Here is a 14,143-nt window from a genome sequence, read left to right on the forward strand (position 1 = left end):
ATGCTGGCTGAATGGAAAAAGTTCAATTTAGGGTTTAAAACCCTAATGCTGACTAAAAGGAAAAATTCAGTTTAGGGTTTAAAACCCTAATGTTGACTAAAAGGAAAATTCAGTTTAGGGTTTAAAACCCTAATGCTGATTGCATGGAAAAGCTCAGTTTAGGGTTTTAAAACCCTAATGCTGGCTGAATGAAAAAAGTTCAGTTTAGGGTTTAAAACCCTAATGCTGACTAAAGGAAAAAGTTCAGTTTAGGGTTTAAAACCCTAATGCTGACTAAAGGAAAAAGTTCAGTTTAGGGTTTAAAACCCTAATGCTGACTAAAAGGAAAATTCAGTTTAGGGTTTAAAACCCTAATGCTGATTGCATGGAAAAGCTCAGTTTAGGGTTTAAAACCCTAATGCTGGCTGAATGGAAAAAGTTCAGTTTAGGGTTTAAAACCCTAATGCTGACTAAAAGGAAAAATTCAGTTTAGGGTTTAAAACCCTAATGCTGATTACATGGAAAAGCTCAGTTTAGGGTTTAAAACCCTAATGCTGGCTGAATGGAAAAAGTTCAGTTTAGGGTTTAAAACCCTAATGCTGACTAAAAGAAAAAATTCAGTTTAGGGTTTAAAACCCTAATGCTGATGGCTGGGGACAAAATTCGAGAACAACCACTGACTTCTTTTTTTTTTTGAATTTTCTTATTTTAGTAAAAGAACAAAAGGGAGTTTTGCGGGAAAATCCTTTTGAGTGAATTCCTTATTGCCAAAATGTTTCTTGTACCCGTGTACCTTCCTCTTTGGGCGACACCTGCTTCTTGCATGGTTGTCTTGGATTATACCTGTTTCAACTTTTCAGACAAAGAACAATTGTTAGTTCGGAAATGACGGTCGGTTCGGTGACCTTGATCGTTCCCAATTGCTTTGTTGCGTCTCTATTTCTGTTGCGAAGTCCCGCCATTGATTTGATTCGAATGGCGAAACCTTTAGACTGTTCAGGCTTATATTTCCAGATTCTGTGATGACTTGCTTCGTAAGGCTCTCCTTTTTTTTTTTTTTTTGTCCCGTTTTGCTTGGAGGTTCTCAACAGGGATTTTATTGGAGGTATTCTGTGGGAATTTGTACAAAAAGGAAGCTCTGTGGGGGAATATTTACAAAGTGGATTCTTTGTGTGGATTTTTGTACAATGGGGCATGCTGGGGATTTATTTCAAAGCGGGATTTCTAGGATTTGTTGGGGTAAGTTTGTTGGGGAATTTTTACAAAGGGACTCGCTGGGATGTGCTGGGGAGATTCCATTTTTTTTTATATTGGGGAGACTCTGTGGGAGATTGTACAAAAGGAGAGACTCTGTGGGGATTTGTACAGGGGGAGACTCTGTGGGGATTCGTCCGAAGGCGGACTTGCTGGGGAAGATTCCTCTCTTTCCTCTTTAAACACCATCAAACGTCATGATCCATCAGGCTTGGGCAATCGTACCAACGAAATGAGGCGCTTTCCTTCATGAGACGGGATTCCGTGCAAACAAACCTGCCACCTGCCCTTTCCGGTGTATCCTGAACTTGGGGTTAAGACATAAAAGAGATTCGAAAAGAAACAAAGAAAGGAGAAAACAAACTTCAGGAAAGGAGTGTCCTTTTCGGGACGAGAAAGACTTATCTGAGGAAGATAACGCTAGCTTTAAATGACATGACATGCTCTTTGGACTGGACGTCTGACCTTTTAAGAACTTGCGTTTTCCTGAACCAGAACGGATCTGTGATTCCAAACCGGTGGCATCTTGCCGAAACCTTCTTGGGGTGGAGTCATTCTTTTTCGGCCAACAGCGCCCTTTGCGGGTTTTCGCTGGTTGACCTCTCTCATTTCTCTTCCTGTCATCGCTTGATAGCACTCTTTGTGAGTTTTTTACTAAACAAGCTCTCTCATTTTGGTTTCTCTTCTCCCGTCGCCTCGTGGTGCTCGAAGGTTTTCACCGCCGAGGCTCTCTCATTTTATTTCTCTCAACTCAGGGTGTGCCGGTTTCCATTTGTGATGCTTATTGGTTTCCCACTATCTTTGGTAATTGATTTGAAGGCTTGTACTTGGTAAAGAGAGGTAGCTGATACTAACTTCTAAACTGCTCGACGTGCCCCGGTTTCAATTTCAGGATGAATGGGATTTTATTGTTGGTGTGACTGAACCTCAAGGAGAGGCTGCCTACGTATCCTTTCGGAATCAAGTCAAACGTAGTTCAGGGCTCAACCAACGTTTTGTTTTGTTTTGTTTTCTTTGTTTTTTTTTGTTTTTTTTTTCTTTTTTTTTTGTAAGCGGCTCGAAAGTTGGTAGAGAGAATTGGGTAGTGTTTGGGGAGTAGTGGGGAATAAACACCTTCGCCATTTTCAAACGTGTCAGGACCACTTGGAGTATGACCTAGACGTAGTACCTCTTGACTGCATCTGCATTCACCGCTGTGTCAGGGTCATTTCCTTCGATATCACCTAAATACAATGCTCCTCTTGGCAATATTTTCCTTACGATGTATGGGCCTTTCCAATTTGGGGCAAACTTTCCTTTTGCTTCTTCATGATGCGGCAGAATACGCCTCAGTACCAATTGTCCTACTTCGAAATTCCGGGGTCGGACTTTCTTGTTGTAAGCGCGGGCCATCCTTCGTTGGTATAACTGTCCGTGACAAACTGCAGCCATCCGCTTTTCATCAATCAACGTCAATTGCTCCAGTCGAGTCTTAACCCACTCGCTGTCCTCGATTTCTGCTTCGACAATGATTCGAAGTGAAGGAATCTCTACCTCTGCCGGTATTACGGCCTCGGTCCCATAAACCAAAAGATAAGGAGTCGCTCCCACCGATGTGCGTACCGTAGTGCGGTACCCCAATAATGCAAAAGGTAACTGCTCATGCCACTGTCGGGAACTTTGTATTGTTTTCCTCAAAATCTTCTTGATGTTTTTATTTGCAGCTTCCACAGCACCATTGGCTTTTGGCCGATAAGGAGTGGAATTCCTGTGTGTTATCTTGAATTGCTCGCACACATCTCCCATCAAGTGACTGTTCAAGTTTGCTGCATTATCTGTAATGATAGTCGCAGGAATACCGAAGCGACAGATAAGATTTGAGTGTACAAAATCCACTACAGCTTTCTTGGTGACCGACTTGAGAGTGACAGCCTCTACCCATTTTGTGAAGTAATCGATGGCAACCAGTATAAACCTGTGTCCATTCGAAGCCTTTGGTTCAATTGGTCCAATGACGTCCATGCCCCAAGCGACAAATGGCCAAGGTGCGGACATGGGATGCAGTTCCGTGGGAGGTGCATGACAAATTACCGTGCACCTGACACTGATGACACTTCCGAACGAAACTAAAGCAATCCTTTTCCATGGTCATCCAGTAATAACCTGCTCGAAGGATTTTCTTTGCCAAGACATACCCGTTCATGTGAGGTCCACACACACCTGCGTGTACTTCGTGCATGATCTTTCTCGCTTCCTCGATATCGACACATCTTAAGAGATTGAGGTCCGGAGTCCTCTTATATAACAATTCACTGCTCAAAAAGAAACCACTTGCATGTCGCCTAATGGTCCTCTTTTGATCTCCAGTTGCATGCTCGGGGTATTCTTGTGTCTTCAGGAATTTCTTGATGTCATGGTACCAAGGCTGCATATTTGATCCCGTCTCGATTACACTGCAGTAACCGTGTCTTTCCTTGATTTGGATTTCCAAAGGATCGACGTGGGCGTCGCCCGGGTAGGGTAGCATAGAAGCCAGAGTAGCAAGTGCATCTGCCAGTTCATTGTGACACCTCGGGATATACCTGAATTCTATTGAGGTAAAGCGCTTGCTGAGGTCCTCCACATGTTGTCGGTATGGGATAAGTTTGACATCCCGAGTTTCCCATTCGCCTTGAACTTGCCGGATGATCAGGTCAGAATCTCCCATAATCAGTAAATCTTTGACATCCTGATCGATTGCCATATGTATGCCCATAATGCAGGCTTCATATTCAGCTGTATTATTTGTGCAGAAGAAACGAAGTCTAGCTGTGGCGGGATAATGCTGACCGGCAGGTGAGATCAAAATTGCCCCAATCCCTATACCCTTGGCGTTCACGGCTCCATCAAAGAACATCTTCCAAACATGAGCTTCCTCTGCGATCACTTCTACGGTGTTTACCTCTTCATCTGGAAAGTAGGTATCCAATGGCTGGTATTCCTCATCGACCGGGTTTTCGGCCAAATGATCTGCTAACGCCTGGGCTTTCATTGCCGTGCGAGTGACATAAACTATGTCGAATTCCGTAAGCAAGATTTGCCATTTAGCCAGTCTCCCAGTAGGCATTGGTTTCTGAAATATATATTTCAAGGGATCCAACCTGCTTATGAGGAATGTAGTGTGGGCTTGGAGATAATGCCTCAGCTTTTGAGCAACCCATGTGAGAGCGCAGCATGTCTTTTCCAACAGAGTGTATTTGGCCTCGTAGCTGGTGAATTTCTTGCTCAGGTAGTAGATCGCCTGCTCCTTTTCCCGGTCACATCGTGTTGCCCGAGGACGCAGCCAAAAGAGTTCTCCAAGACTGTCAGATACAAGAAAAGTGGCCTCCCTGGTTCGGGAGGGACCAAGACTGGGGGATTCGAAAGGTACTCTTTGACTTTATCAAAGGCTTCTTGACACTCCGTTGTCCACTTAATCGCCGCATCTTTTCTTAACAACTTGAATATGGGCTCACACGTGCTTGTCAGTTGGGCAATAAACCGACTGATGTAGTTCAGCCTGCCCAAAAGACTCATCACGTCTTTCTTCGTTCTTGGGGAAGGTAGATCTTTGATAGATTTTATCTTAGTCGGATCTAGCTCGATACCTCTCCTGCTTACGATGAAACCCAAAAGTTTACCTGACGGAACTCCGAAAGCGCATTTGGCTGGATTTAGCTTCAAGTCATACTTCCTTAGCCTCTCGAAGAATTTCCTCAAGTCTTGGATGTGATTATCCTGTGTCCTGGACTTGACTATTACATCGTCCACGTACACCTCTATTTCCTGATGCATCATGTCATGGAAAATAGCGGTCATGGCCCTCATGTAAGTAGCCCCAGCATTCTTTAGACCAAATGGCATGACCCGATAACAGTAGGTGCCCCAAGGCGTGGTGAAAGCGGTTTTCTCGGCGTCCTCTTCATCCATCAGCACCTGATGATATCCAGCGTAACAATCTACGAAGGATTGTATCTCGTGTTTGGCGCAATTATCAACGAGGATGTGGATATTGGGCAGCGGGAAATTATCTTTGGGACTTGCTCTGTTCAGATCTCGGTAATCTACACATACCCGAGTTTTCCCGGTCCTTTTTCGGTACTGGAACCACATTCGCCAACCATGTTGTATATTGGACTACCCGGATCACTCCTGTTTTCAGTTGCTTGGTGATCTCCTCTTTAATTTTGTCACTGACCTCGGTTTTGAACTTTCGTTGCTTTTGTTGAACCGGAGGACAATCAGGATGAATTGGCAATTTGTGAACCACTAGATCGACACCTAGTCCCGGCATGTCATCATATGACCAAGCAAACACGTCTTTAAATTCAAGAAGAAGTTGAATTATCGCCTCTCGCGTTTTCTTGTCCGTGTGAATGCTTATCTTGGTCTCCCGGATTTCTTCCGGGGTTCCTAAATTTACCGGTTTAGTGTCATTCAGATTTGGCTTAGGTTTATTCTCGAAATATTCCAACTCTCGGTTTATCTCCCTAAAAGCCTCTTCCGCATCATATTCTGGTTCTGGGTTCATTAATTCGCAGTTAAATAGCTCATTGTGATCTGGGCGTGAAGTCCGCAAGCATGTCATATTTAAAGCCGCATTATTAGGACTGAAAAGGAAAATAAGAGGAAAAGTAATAAAATCAGAACAAAAGAAAGAATAGGAAAGCAATGATGATTTTTTTTATTTTTATTTTCTTTGGAAAATTGGAAGACAACGACGTTTACAACTAGGAATTCGGAACAACAAATGAAAAGAAGAAAACGTTCAAGTTATGTCCCGGAGATAACTTGTGATACAGGAAAGGTGGCAGGACAGGTCTACCCGGACTTCCGTCTAGTTGGGAATGGCGTGATTTCCCAGTTTTGGAGCTTGGCGTTTGGCCCCATGTACATCATCTCAGCAGTGCTCGTGCCTTCGCCTGGTTGAACCATGTGGACCTCGTAGAGCATTTCCCTCATTGCCCCACATATTTCCTCGATTTCCTCCGCTGTGAAGACCTCATCATCTTCTTCTTCAGCGTACCTTGGCCTGACAAAAGTCGCATGTAAATCCGGCAGTGGTTGAGGCAACTTCCAGCCCTCATTTCTCCTTTTCTTTGCCCATTTTTCGTCTGCTGGAGTAGGTTTGAAACCTAGTCCAAAAGGTTTCTTGATGACTGGTAAAGTAATGGGTTCCGTCATTCCCTGAAGGGTTCGTCCAAGCCCCTTCCCTGGCCTAAATCCGTGTCGGATCATCTCTTTGGCCACCATAACCGAAGCGTTAGACAAGAAAGGCTGGGGGCAAGGTACTCCCTCTTCGTGCTGCTCTGCCAATACCACCTCGAAAGCTTGATAGACCGTATGCTCGCTCCCTTCTCTTGGTTCAAGATACGGGATAGATGGGTCCCGATAAATGGCATGTTCATCTTCTCCATGGACCACGATCTCTTGGTCTTCATACTCGAACTTCACCATCTGGTGAAGAGTAGAAGGCACGGCTCCTGCCGCATGGATCCAAGGCCTGCCAAGGAGGAAATTGTAAGATGTGTCCATGTCGATCACTTGGAAAGTGACTCGAAATTCGACTGGTCCTATGACCAGCAGCAGGTCTATTTCTCCCATGGTGTCTCTCTTGATACCATCGAAAGCTCTCACGCAGACGTTGTTGGGTCGGATTCTTCCGGTCTCAATTTCCATTCTTTGCAGCGTGGAGAGCGGGCAAATGTCAACACCTGATCCCCCATCCAGCATCACCCGCTTGACATAGTAGTCCTCACATTTGACTGTTAAATGCAATGCCTTGTTGTGTGCTGCTCCTTCCGGGGGTAGATCGTTCTTGCTGAAGGAGATTTGGTTGACGGCGAAGAGTCGTTCTGTCATCCGCTCTAATTGCTCCACCGAAGTTTCAACCGGCACATATGCCTCATTCAGGGTCTTCAGTAAGATCTTTTGATGCTCGGCCGACCTTGTCAATAATGATAGCATGGACACCTGCTCAGGGTGCTTGCGCAACTGATCTATCACTTCGTAATCCGGCATCTTCATTTGTTGGAAGAACACTTCCGCCTCTTCAACACTCACAGGCTTATTTGGAGGGAAGCGCCTTTGTGTGGCGTTGTTCAGTTCTTGGGTATTTGAGTACCCTCCAACGAAAGTATTTTCTGGAAGTTCTTCCATGACCTCCTTACCTTTGTATGTTACCAAAGTCTTTTGATAATTCCACGGCACTGTGGACGGGTTGGTCATTGGCTTTTGTGGCACGCGTCCGATAACCACTGGCTCATTCAGCCGAGGTGGTTGAATCGTCCCCCGGACCACATAGGCCCCTTTTTGCACGTACATAGGTTTTGTCTTTTTGATCCCGGATTTCTGCGTCTTCTCAGCTTGGCCCCGTGGTACGTAAAGAACTCCGCCCTTTGCTGGTACTACTTTCTCTTCCACCTTCTTTTCAGACTTGCTCTCTGCGACCTTGGCCTCCTCCTCTTTTTCTGATTTTTGGTCTATTTCAGGCCTCTTCCCCGTGTCGACAATGGCAATTATGGCTTTCAAAGCAGGGTCGAACTCTTTGTCTTCACAAATCATGCCGATCAATGGCCCATTATTGTGAGCGGGCAATGGGTTGTTTGTTACATTCGGGATCTCCTCGTCCTTTAGCACTATTTTCCCCTGCTCTATCAAATTTTCGACCACTCTTTTCAATGACCAGCAGTCGTTTGTATCATGCCCCTCGGCCCCTGAATGATAGGCGCATCTGACTCCGGCTTTGTAAGAAGGAGATGTCGGGTTTTGCCTTGTTTGAGGGATGGGTTGCAGGAAACCCAACTGAACCAACTTTGGGAACAAAGTTGAGTATGGCTCACCGATGGGCGTGAAAGTCCGCCGTCGAGGTGGCTCTTGGGGGCGGTAGTTATTTTGCGGGGGTTGTGGGTTATAGTGGTTGCGGTAGTGAGGCTGATTTCTGGGAGGTGGAGCTGGGCCTCGGTTGGCTGGTTGCGGTGGATGGTTATAAGGTTGGGCATTCATGACCATATAAGGTTGATGAGCATATGCCGAATTTGAATGGGGGTAGTAGTGTTGTGGGGCTCTTCCCGGAAAATGGGGCCTGGGATGACGATACTCCCTTGCTTCAGAGGCTGCCATAGTCGTTTCTTCTTTCTTCTTCCCCCTTGTTGTTCCTCCCGACCCGCTTTGGACGGCCTGAGAGGTTTCCCTTATGGCTGCTTGACTCAAAATCCTTCCCGTTTTCAACCCGTTCTCCACCATCTCTCCAATCTTGATCGCTTCCGCGAATGGCTTACCCATGGCCGACATCATGTTCTGGAAATAGTCAGACTCTTGAGCCTGGAGAAAGGTAGTGACCATTTCCACTTCATCCATGGGAGGCTTCACTCTCGACGCCTGTTCACGCCACTTAATAGCATACTCTCTAAAGCTTTCCGAAGGCTTCTTCTTCAAATTCGACAGAGAGTTTCGGTCTGGCGCAATGTCGATGTTATACTGGAATTGCTTTACAAAATCTCTGGCGAGATCATCCCATATATGCCATCGGGACATTTCCTGATCCATATACCATTCCGAAGCTATCCCTACTAAGCTTTCCCCAAAATACGCCATTAGCAGTTCTTCTTTTCCGCCGGCTCCCCGCAATTGGTTGCAGTATTTCTTAAGATGTGCAATGGGGTCACCGTGCCCATCGTATTTCTCGAACTTGGGGGTCTTGAAGCCCGTCGGCAGGTGCACGTGAGGGAACATGCACAGGTCGGCGTAAGAGACGCTCTTTTGTCCGCTCAACCCTTGCATATTCTTCAAACTTTGTTCAAGGCTTCTCATTCTCTTAGCAATCTCATTTTGTTCTGCAATCCTGGGGTTCTGATCCTGTCCCGGTGCGAGTTCGCACTGAGGCGGTAGAGGATTATTGTTGGTAGCGAACCTGGTTGGTTCCATTGAGAACGATGGTGCTTGGAATGTAAAAGAGGATGAGTCAAAGCTTGGCTTGTATGTGGCAGGCTGTGCCGTAGCTGGGCAAGGCGATGCAGTAAAGATGTTCATGCTTGCATCAGTGGCCGACATTCGGGGATGAGGCTCAGAAGGTGATCCTGCGGAGAAAGCGGAGTTGGCTGGGTACCCGAACGGGGTAGCAGGGTAATTTATGGGGACATTAGAAGTCCCACCTGACCTGGAGAATAATTCAGGGAATCCGGGGATGACACTTGGCGGCTCTTTCCCATTGTTCCAGTCATCCAGCATTTCCAACATGCGGAGCCGTAGGATTCTATTTTCTTCGGTAGTTGCGGATTCAGGCGTGAGGACGGCTGAGATTGAGCTCTCCTCAGAGACGGGGACTGTTTGCGATGGAATTTCCGAAGACATTTCCACACTTCCTTTTGACCTGGTGAAGTAAGTGTGAGTATTGTTTCTGGTCCTAACAATAGGTAGTTGAACACCTCTCCTTGACCTCGTGAAGTATGAGTGCGAGGCCAGACTTTCACCAAACCAACCGTCTTTTCAAAAACCCTGGATATGCTCAATGACAAGTGCACGGTTAATTTGCAGCAAATAACGGATAGTTAATCTCACGTTGGGCATGATGCACCTATACAGTTAAGCGGATTGCTATATGTCTGCTACGAGAGCATGCGTCATTCCGGTGTTTTTCCTCTTATTTCCCCCTTTTTTTTTCTCTTTTTTTTTCTTTTATTTTATTTACATATATTTTTTATATTTTTTTTTAGCAAAGGAAAATGCGATCGGATCCGATGAGGATTGCCTACGTATCACGATACTCACGTGAATCAGATCATTACGTAGTTCGAAAACACAAATGAGCGTGAAAGAAGCAAATTCTTTATTATTGAAGCAGTCTATTACAAACTACATTTTGCAAAAGAAAAAGCAAACTTTGAAAATAAACCTAGACTCAAAAAATAGACTAAAAATCACCCTGATGAAAAAAACAGGCAGAAGATGCTAAGATACAGATTTGACCTATGAATGCATTATGGTTTTAAAAATTGGTTTCCGCGGGGCGTCGTTCGGCCTTGCCGCGGTCCTAGGCGTGAGATCCCTCTCGAGTTGCTCTAGCTCGTGCATAGTCTGCTTGACATAAACCATTACTGCCGAGAGGAAGGTAACACTAGACATGTTCTCACATCGTAGACATCGTCTGGTGATGGCGTGGGCAACGGCTTTGATCCTATCTCTGGTTTGCTTCTTCTCTACAAGCAGGTGCTTTATCTGATCGCTGCATATCTTGAAGACTTGAACATCTTGCACGTGTTGATGCTTCAATCGCCGTACTTCCAATTTCATATGGGTTATTGTGTCATACCAGTATCTTCTTTCCATTTGGAAATCCTTGGCCTGACTAGTTGCTTTGATTTCAAGTGCTGCCATCTCTCTCTTTATTTTAGCAACAGTCTTCTCGTGGTCGCCTTCCAATTGATTCAGGTGTCTGCGATGCTTATCTGCTCTTGTATCCCACTGTGCTTTGAGCTCTGCTATGATGTTTTCAGATTTCTCCAAACCATCTCGCCATTCCCTGATTTCACCTTTTAGCCCTTTTATCAGCTGCTCGTCCGATCGACGCCTTGGTTGTCTATCTGCATCCAACCTTATTTGTTTGATCTGGGCTCTGAGCATTTCATTTTCTTGAATTAACATGTTCCGCTCTCCCAGATCGGTAGCAACTTGCACGTTGTGTTCATATTTCAAGTTTTCCACTTGTTGCTTTAACCTGCTGATTTCGGTGCAATAGCCTCTTTCTTTTGCTAACCAATCCCACTGCTTTTGTGATGATTCGGTAAAATTCCGGATGTGGGGTCTCTTAGCTGGCCTTTCATGCTCGAGTTCCCTTCTGTACCATGCAAGGTAACCTGGCGCCGTTTCTCCTTTGGCTTGATCCCGCACGCAAGTATCTGATTTCAAATATTGTCCCTCATTCAAGATTTGGCGAATCTTTGCTTCTGGGAACTGTCCGTTAGGACTTATCTCAACTGCTTGAGTGCTTAGATCTTCCTCATGAGGTACTGTCTGACATCTTCCGAACTGTCTTAAAACTCGGCAGGGTGCGTAAGGTTGAATGCTTTTAAGCCCCATCAGCAAGAAATGAGTTTTAGCCGCTGACATATATAAGACCTCATCAACGGGCAACCATCCCAACTTCCATTGTATTTGGCTGGCAATAAGAGCTTGAAAGAACGAGGTCCAAGTCAGGACTCCTTCGGGCAAACTGATTTCTTTGGCTCTCGCGTAAGATTCTTCTATGCGGGTCTTTTCCGGGGAACCATGGCTCAAAATCTCGGAATGATGGCAAAGGTGCTCGGTCATCCATATCTGCAGGAGCAAGTTACAACCTTCGAAGAAATTTCCCCCAGCTTTACAAGTTGTGAGAGCTCGAAAGATGTCAGATACCACCATTGGCGCGAGAGTGCTGCCACTTTGCGTGAGTAAAGTGCTGGCGACCCCAGATATCTTCAAATCAATGTTTCCATCTTTTCTCGGAAATACCAGAAGACCCAGAAACGTTATTATGAACGCCACCCGTCTGTGCTCGTCCCACTTCTGACGAACTCCTTTGCTGCACAGTTTGTTGATTGGATTATTGAATCCCCCCTCGTGACCGTATCTATCATATATGAAGCATGGAGTACAGAATCCGGCTGCTAGATCCGGGTTGTGGACCGTTCTAGGTATTTTCAATGAATCCAGGAACCGATGTACCGTGACGACTCTTGGGGCGACCAAGTATTTTTCCTTCAACGGGAGTTCAGTATTCCCGATGTATCCGGCCATTTCTTCCAAAGTTGGGGTAAGCTCAAAATCAGAGAAATGGAAAACATTGTGCGCCGGGTCCCAATAGGTAACCAAAGCTCTTATGATATCTCCCCGAGGCTGGACTTCCAACAGACCCACAAGACCTTTCAAATATTTCTTAACCTCATTTTGTCCTTCAACACCTAGATCATTCCACCATAGCCGTAACTTGACAGGGATTTTGGTCATTATTGAAAAATGTTCATTTTGCATCGTACTCATCCTGCACATTTATTAAGGTGATTTTAACAAAATTGACTGACTCAAAAAAAATATATATATATTTTTTAGAGAGGATCAAGCTTTTCCCACGGCCTTTAAACACTTCGGAGACAAAGATTTTAAGGCTGTGCGGGTCTAAAAAACGCTAAACAAGACCCAAAGGTGGCTTGTTTATGCAAAGTCAGCCTTCCGGCGTCCCTTTCGGGAACATTTGGCTATTTATGATAAAACAATGTCACCTGACTTATTTACGACTCTATTAAAAATTTGACACATCTTTTATTTGTTTATTTACTGATTTTGGCTATTTAGAAAAATGGTGTTGAACCCGACGAGGGTTGCCTACGTATCTCACATCCGGTGAGAATCAAACCGGCGTAGTTCGGGCATATCATGAATAGAGAAAACCTAGAAATCAAGAATAAGTATTATTATTTTGAAAAAAGATAAAGGCTAAAGAAAAATATTATATATTTTTTTTTTTTGCAATATTGCAATATTGGACCATTAGTCTGAATTTATAAAAGGGGTACTACAAAAGAAACAACACACCTTTTGAATGATGGATTTTCCATTTTTTTTTACTTTTTAAAATAAATACCTTTTCTTTTTTTTTGAAAGTGATAAAAGAAAAAATTTTATATATATATTTTTTAATAACTCTCAATAAACAAGACAGTTTTGTTTTTTTTTTTAGAAAAATTCCGGCGAGGTTTTGACACTACTTGGACATTGGTTTTATTTTTCAAAAATAAGTAATTATCTCCCCTACGCTGCTATTTTCCTCTTTTTTTTTAGGAACCGGTCGACATGCGGAACTGAAGCAAATAAATGCACAACACATAGGAATGCAGCATGATGGTCTTTTCCATTTCTGGTTGCCTGTCCTAGACGGACCCAACCCCTGTGTTGAGTCCCCTAAGTCAAATGCAATATGATGCAAATAAGCGTTCCTACTAGGGATCCGGCATGAAGTTTCGTTATACTAGGTTTAAACCTTGGTATATGTTCTAGACTGTGTACCCGAGCGGACAACTCGAGTCGAGGAGGGGGCTACGTACCGGGGACCCGCGAGATCGTCCGGCTTTGTAACTTGTCCAACCTCTTTCTTATTTCAGGTATTGACACTAACAGAATAGGGAGTCTCGACCAGCGAGCTTCTCCCCGGAGGTAAGAAAAGAAGGGTTTCGGCACAGTTTATATATAGTTCAGATAATATCAAAGCGGTAAAAGACAACATTTAGCACGTTATGCAAAAACATGTAATTATCAGATAACAAAGCCAAATATAATTATTCCAAGCTCGAATTCTTGAACCCTGGACCAGTGGTTCTGGGTTCGTTTTCCCCAGTGGAGTCGCCAGAGCTGTCACACCTCCTTTTTGCGCGCCCCGCCCCGAAGGGTTAAATGCGCAAGGGAGTTTTTCCAATTTAAGTGACAATATTCGAAATGGGATTATTTATTTAATTCAGAGTCGCCACTTGGGAAAGGTTTGGCTTTTGGTGTCCCAAGTCACCGGTTTATCTTGAATCCCAAATCGAGGAAATTTTCGACTTTTCCAAATGAAGTCTGCGAACCAGAAATTCTAAGTAAGGAATTCTGTTGACCCGAGGGAAGGTGTTAGGCACCCTCGAATCCCGTGGTTCTAGCACGGTCGCTTAAATTGTTATAATGGCTAAATATCTGATTTAAATACATGTTATGACTTACGTGCTTTTATTAAGTTTAAAACCGCTTTTATTATTATCATTTATTTTTATAGAATTGCAACGTCGTGAAAATGCATCTCGAACCACGTCACAATCAATGCACCCGTGATCGTCAACACATTTTGATTCCGTTGAGATTTGGATTTGGGTCACATCAATGTGCACCCGAGTTTTAAGAATGTAATTTA

Source organism: Nicotiana tabacum, chromosome 3, assembly GCF_000715075.1.
Source record: "Nicotiana tabacum cultivar K326 chromosome 3, ASM71507v2, whole genome shotgun sequence".
NCBI classification, from domain to species: domain Eukaryota; kingdom Viridiplantae; phylum Streptophyta; class Magnoliopsida; order Solanales; family Solanaceae; genus Nicotiana; species Nicotiana tabacum.